The following is a 7,454-nucleotide window of genomic DNA, read 5'->3' on the forward strand; positions in this document are numbered from 1 at the left end:
GTCAGTGATGGACAAAGGCCAACATTCCCTGTCCTATCAGCACCCAAGCAGGGCTGATGCCAGCACCCATGTCAGAGGGGGTATAAAACCTTTGTCTCTGCTACCCAGCTTGTCTTTCCCTCTTGTGGTCCTCTCCTGTTCATTGTTCCACCGCCCAGGAACGGCCCAGGAATGGTCTTCTCCTTGCATAATAAAGGCCTGTTTGTACTTGGCTGGTATAGTCTTTCTCGGGTGGTCAGCAGATCTAACAGTTTGGTGCTGAAGACCCGAGATGTGGGTTGTAGATCCACTCCCACCTGTGGAGCCTGGGTCTCCCCCCTCCTCTCCAAGCCGCTGACCTCCTGGAACATTTGGCAGCCCCAGACTGACAGCCGTGAACCAGGTAAGCCCCTCCGCCTAGCCCCTTCTGTCCTGAAAGTCCTTTGCTGTGTGGTTGTTTGGTCTGGGGAAATCATGCACATCGGACCCCGTTTTGAGCTCTCAGTGTCTAGGGAGACAGCTCATTCACTGACGACTTGCTTGCTCTTTTGGGCACCTAACATGCTGACAGGGCCCCTAGAGTCCAGGAAGACGTTCCATTCGCTGGCCTGCCCTCCGTAGGGGAACCGGGATCCCTTTCTAGTTCACCTCTCGAGGTAAGGCTGCTTTCCTTGAGCCCAAACTAGCCGCAGGACAATCAGGACAGAATGGGCAACTCACAGTCTATAATCTCCAGACTCCAGTGGGATGTCTGTTGGCTAATTTCAAAAGCACAGCACTAGACCAAGACTTAGGCCACAAACATCTTACTCCTAAGACAATGATTCAAAATATCCTCACGAAATTGGACAATTTCTGTCACTGCAATGGCAAGTGGTCCAAGACGTCTTACTGCAGACCTTTTGGGACCTCCGCTCCTGCCCTAAGCTTTGCCCTTTTCTGCTCGGTGTCCCAGGTTCTCCTGGCTAAGGCCAAGCCTTCCCCTCACTGCGGACTTTTCAGACCCAAAGCGTGATCACACCTTCTCTGAGCCGCTTGAATTTCTAGGATTCTTTCCAACTCCATTTCTCCCTCCCCCACTTCCCTACAGCACCACCCCTGACTCAGGGACTACCTCCGACTTGCCAGCCAGATCTACATCCCTTGACTTCATCCACGTCTCCTCCTCCCACCCAGTCATCTCAGGGTTAAACTCTCTCTGACTCTCTCCCCCTTCCTCAGCAACAGCCCCTATCACTTTTCTGGTCCTCCTCCTTCTTTCTCTGATAAGCCACTCTGCCCACAGCTCAAGTTTTCTTTTTCCCAAGGACTTTATAACTTTTTGTTCCTTCTCTCTTTATCAAACTCCCTCCCCCCACCAGCCAGGAGAGGAGGGGTAAAAAATATAACTAAACAGGACAACAGCTTTTTAAAATACACATGTTGTAACATCTCCTTTAAAATGGATTTTAACTAATTAACGATTAAGTTTTCTGGTTACCGCCAGCAAAATCTAAATCTGATTCTATTAAGCTATACTACTTATCTGCAACTATTTTCATATTAAGATAATCCTTGTGTTCTCTGCCTTTCATTAGACTCTCATTGCTTAAGATCAATAAAATTATGTACTTATTTTAAAGGTATTTGAGTAATCACCTTATGTCAATAATTAATCTGATTTACATTGTGTCATGTAAGGAAATTTTATTTCAACTGAATATTTTAAGCCTTCTTGGCATCCTTGACAGGTATTCAGAAAAATCCAAAAAGTTTCAAACTTTGGCATTTTGACATTTGCAGAAAGGCCTCCTGCAAATGTCAAAGGATTTATGTCTCTTTTTGTAGAAACAACAACTAATTAGACTATTTGGACTATATTAAAAATACTGTCAAGGTGCTAAGTGATGCAAAATTTTGTTATGTTGAAGTGCTCCAGTTACACAGGTCTGATAATCTTTTATGTTGTCTGTCATGGTTGTTATCTCAAAGTAAAAGGATTTAAAAGTTACGTCTTTTTGTACAATCTTGTTGTGCTTCCTAAGATGAACAAATGCCTCTTGTCAATTATACATGTTATGGTTCCAGCTGTACTTGTTTAAATATTATTTAAAATCTGTTTAGTCATATTGACCAAGTTATTCATGTTATTCTCATTGTTTTCTCTAATGTACAATATAAGTTAATTGTGAGTCTGTACTCTTACCTCAAATTTATAGCAGGCATCCATGTCATCCTCAATTCCTCATTAACCTCTGAGGAATGGACCTGCATCCTACAGGTGGCCAGAGACCATACAGACCAACAGCGCTTAGCTGATCAATCTCTTACCAGGAGCGATTACAGGAAGTGGATGGACACCACAGTGACCTCAGCCAGAGATCTGGCACACCCCGAAGGCAGCCAAGGCCACATATGGGTCAGTGATGGACAAAGGCCAACATTCCCTGTCCTATCAGCGCCCAAGCAGGGCTGATGCCAGTACCCATGTCGGAGGGGGTATAAAACCTTTGTCTCTGCTACCGAGCTTGTCTTTCCCTCTTGTGGTCCTCTCCTCTCCTGTTCATTGCTCCACCGCCCAGGAACGGCCCAGGAACGGACTTCTCTTTGCATAATAAAGGCCTGTCCTGTTTGTACTTGGCTGGTATGTTCTTTTTCGGGTGGTCAGCAGATCTAACAGCAACATTTAAACATTTGCTTTTTAAAGATTTATTTATTTTTATTGAAAGGCAGATTTACAAAGAAATAAGGGCAGACACAGTGAGCAAAACAGATCTTCTATCCACTGGTTCACTCCCCAAATGATCACAATGGTGGGAGCTGGGCTAGGCAAAGCCAGCCAAATGCCAAGAGCTTCTTTTAGGTCCCTTATGTGGATCCAGGGACCCAAGCATTTGTTTATCTTTCACTATTTTCCAGACAGATCAACCGGGAGCTGTATGAGAAGTGGAGCAGCTGGGACTGTAACCAATGGACTTAAGGGATGGCAGCACTCCAGGCAAAGGCTTAACTTACTATGCCATGGTGTCAGTTCTATTCTATCTATCTATCTATCTATCTATCTATCTATCTATCTATCTATCTATCGAAAGGGCACTGCCACTTGCTGAATCACTCTGCAAATGCCAATAATGGTGAGGACTGTGCTGTGACTAAAGCCCGGACCTGGCTCTCAAGTCAGCTATCCCAGATAGGCTCAGGAGCCTAATTATTTTAGCATCATCACTGCCTTCTAGTTTCTGCATCCACAGGAAGCTGGAGACAGGAGTCAGGACCACATATCCAACCCAGGCACTCCGGTACAGAATACAGGCATACTAATCAACATTTTAACCACTGGGCCAAACTTCAAGCTTGGAAGCTGGTATTTTTTGTTTTGTTTTTAAAATTTTCTTTGTGTGCAAAATGCTGGTGGGGCCCAGTGCAATGGCTCAGTGGCTAAATCCTGGACTTGGTGGCATCCCATATGGCCACTACTTTGTGTCCTGGCTGCTCCACTTCCCATTCAGCTCCATGCTGGTGGCCTGGGAAAGCAGTGAAGGACAGTCCGAAGCTTTGGGACCCAGAACCTGGATGGAAAACCTGGAAGAAGCTCCTGGCTTCAGATTGGCTCAGTTCCAGCTGTTGTGGTCACTTGGAGAGTGAACCAGCAGACAGAAGATCTTCTTTGTATTCTCTTCTCTGTAAATCCACGTTTACAACAACAACAAAAAAAACTATTTAAAAAATAAAGTGCTGGTGTTCTTACATTCAATGTCATATAATACAAATATTGTCTAATTTTAGAGTGATCTTTTAAAATAATTTATAAAATGTTTTTGAAAATCTCTTATGTATTTGAAGGTTAGAGCTACAGAAAGACAGGGAGATGCTGCATCCAGTGGCTCACATCCCAAATAGCTTCAATGGCCGGGGATGGGACATTCCAAAGCCAGGAACCTGGAGCTCCATCTGGTTCTCCCAAGTGGGTGGTGGGGGCCCAAGGACTTAAGCCATCCTTCACTGCTTTCCCAGAGGCATTACCAAGGAGCTAGATCGGAAGTGGAGCAGCTGAGTCTTGAACTGGCCCCCTTTGAAAAAATGTTTATTTATTTAAAAAATACTTATTTTAAATAGTAAAATCATTTTTATTGTTAAAATTGCAAATAATTTTTGTTTTACATTACATAAATTTTTCAATGTTCAGGCCAAAGCTTTTAGAGGATAGTTCTCCAACATGAAGGTGGGTTTTGTTTATTTGTTGTTGTTTTTTCATTAACAACGGGATAGAGTTCAACCTGGGGACATACTAGCAGAGTCCATTTTCCCCAACAAGCCTCCCTTCAGAACCCTGGCATCAGTTTTCACAAGCAAGCACTTCACACAGCTGTTCTGGAAGGAAAATCTGCTAGTGGCTTTCTGCACTTGCTCTCCTGGGTCACATGAAACCACAGTCCACGGCGATTCAGTGACGCTGCTGTGATGGCTTGTACCACTCAGGGCAAACTACACTGAGAACAGTGTCGGCTGGGGTCTCAGCAGAACTCCCACTCGAAACATCCATGGAGTCACCTGTTGTCTCACTTTGGCAGTTGCTATCAGTGGCGCCTGTCCAGAGCTGTGGTCAGCTTTCCTAGGCTGTCCATCACCCAGGTCAGGCAGGGTGAGTGGGTTTTCACAGATGCCCATCTCATTAAACAAACATGACAGAGAGGTCGTGCTGAGCAGAGAGGATGTGGAGACACAGTGCAGAGTAGCTGCCCTCCTCCCCGAAGCATGACAGGAGCAATGCTGTGGCCACCCTTCCTGTAAGGAGCCACATGACATGAAGGATGCCCCCTACACTGCTACAGCTGCTCCTTCGGCTGCTGCCACACAGGGAAAGCCTCCATTATGCAGACACCTTAAGCTTCTTGGCCTTGAGCATGGGATGCAGAGACATCTAGAAGGCTGTTTTGCATGTGATGCAGATGGGGCTGAAACTGCAGAATATGGACAGGCACACAGAACATATGTAGCTAATCTTTTTTTGAAAAAAAGACATTTATTTTTGTTGGAAAGGCAGATATACAGAGAGGAGAGACAGAGAGGAAGATCTTTCGTCCACTGAATCACTTCCCAAGTGGCCGCAACTGCCAAAGCTGATTCGATCTGAAGCCAGGCACCAGGAGCTTCTTTCGGGTCTCCCAAGCCAGGGTAGGGTCCCAAGACTTTGGGCCATCCTTGACTGCTTTCCCAGGCCACAAGCAGGGAGCTGGATGGGAAGCAGGGCCGCCGGGATTACAACCGGCAACCATACGGGATCCTAGCATGTGCAAGGCAAGGACTTTACCACTACGCTATCACGCTGGGCCCACATAGCTAATCTTGATGTGGTTTCAATGAAAGAAGCAAACAGCCCTATAATCAACCTGGACAGGGGTGACAGGATTAACTGTGATCTATGATCATGATCCAGAAGAAAAACCCTCAGGAGGTACTGCAGGAGGGAGGGCATCTGAGACACCTTGAGGTACAGTCCCTGGTGATGTCACAAGCCTGTTGGAGGAGTCCCGAGTCGGTGTCTAAACTGCAGGCGTCCATCTGTGCTGCAAAGATGACATTCATGAAGATCCTGTGCTGCAGCACGCTCTCTTCTGCAGCCTGAATCACCAGCATCCTGGACTTCATCTCCTGATTATCATTCACCTCCTTGTTCATTCTGTGAGTATAGCAAAGGGCTTTGGCCAGGAATCGTGCCTGTAGGGTTTCTGCATGCTGCCCCTTCAAGTAATTTTTGCTAATGAGATCATTTTTAGTATTTATTTATTTTTATTGGAAACTCGGATATACAGAGAGAAGAGACAGAGAGGAAGATCTTCCACTCGATGATTCACTCCCCAAGCAGCCCCCAGTGGGCAGAGCTGTGCCAATCCGAAGCCAGGAGCTTCTTTTGGGTCTCCCATGTGGATGTAAGGTCCCAAGGCTTTGGGTCATCCATGATGGCTCGTGATGGCTTTCCCAGACCACAACCAGGGCCCTGGAAGGGAAGCAGGGCAGCTGGGATTAGAACTGGTGCCCATATGGGATCCTGGTGCTGTGCACAATGAGGACTTTAGCTGCTAGGCTACTACACCAGGCCCAGTCATTAGGTCTTTATTCTCTTCTGCAATAACTTCATTCGCTATCGTTAACAGTTCATTTTTTCCATCTTTACTTCCAGAAGGGTTAAATTCAGCAGGTGGTTTGCCAGGCTCTCCAATAAAGTCTCCAGCTCTGCCATTCTTCTCGAGATATAAGAATCGGCTTTCCTGAATGTGACTAGCAATCACAACAAGCTTGGTGGAGTGGTTCATGAACAGAGAGGAATTTCCTAGCACCATCACAGCATCTATGCATTTGACAAGGTAAACTGAGACTCCTTCAATGTTTGCTTCCCCCACCATGTTGGGTTCATATCAATGATGATAACCAAAAAATTCACTTCATTTTCATCCCATACCATGGCTGCCCTTCACTTCCTAAAAATATTTTAAAGATTTACTTATTTTTCTGGGCAAGACAGACTTACAGAAAAAAAGGAGAGGCAGAGAGAAAGATCTACTGCCCTCTGATTTACTCCCCAATTGGGCACCACGGCAGGAGCTGAGCCGATCTAAAGTCAGGAGTCAGGAACTTCTGGATCTCCAACATGGGCACAGGATCCCAAAGCCTTGGGCCATCCTTGAGTGCTTTCCCAGGACACAAGATAGGAGCTGAATGTGAAGTGGAACAGCTGAAACAGGAACTGGCACCCATATGGGATCCAGGCGCTTGCAAAGTGAGGTTTTAGCTATTGAACCACATCACCATACCCAAGCAGATCCTTTTTAAAGTTAAAAGTGGGCAGCAGGAAGAGCCTAATTAAAAGAAATTGAGTCTTACTTTCCCCCTCCCTGTGGGAACACTGATTCCAGGATCTACTCTTTAAAAAAACTACTTGAAAGTCACAGAGATAGAGATGATTCACTCCTGGCAAATGTCCCTAGTGACTCTGGGCAGTGTCCGGCAGGACCAGGGGCCCGGCACTCCGCAGAGGTCTTCCATGTGGGAGGCCGGGATTGAAATCCCTGAAGTCAGCTGTTGTCCCCCGCCCTCCCCAAAGTGTGATTGCCAGGCAGCTGGAATCTGGGGCACGAACTCATTTGGCATGCGGTCCCAAGAGAGGGCCATTTTTACTAAAAACGGGTGTCAATAAAACTCATGCATACTGATTTTATTTGTTGTAAAGTATCGTTATGTTGTGCTTGTCTCTGGGTTTCCCAATCAAGATTTGGAAAGAGATTCTAAATCCTCGGAAACCAGAAAGTTTGTGTTTTTTTTTTTTTTGTAAAGACTTATCTGTTTATTTTTATTCAAAGTTGTCTTGACAGAGAGAGAGGGAGAGAGATACCCCTTCTGTAAGTTCACACACCCAAGATGAGCTCAAAGGCGGCGGGGGGAGGGAATGGAGGGATGGGACGGTCCTCTGGACTGGGAGAGCTAGGGCGGGGCCAAGC

The 7,454-nt window shown here is 46.0% G+C and overlaps 1 pseudogene; it reads right to left on the reverse strand.

The window, feature by feature from the left end:
• Nucleotides 1–4,828: 4,828 nt before the first annotated feature.
• LOC121169402 lies at nucleotides 4,829–6,421 on the reverse strand (annotated as a pseudogene).
• Between the last annotated feature and the right edge of the window lie 1,033 nt (nucleotides 6,422–7,454).

This window comes from Ochotona curzoniae, unplaced genomic scaffold (genome assembly GCF_017591425.1).
Source record: "Ochotona curzoniae isolate NIBS_2020 unplaced genomic scaffold, NIBS_Ocur_1.0 scaffold_1852, whole genome shotgun sequence".
Taxonomy (NCBI): domain Eukaryota; kingdom Metazoa; phylum Chordata; class Mammalia; order Lagomorpha; family Ochotonidae; genus Ochotona; species Ochotona curzoniae.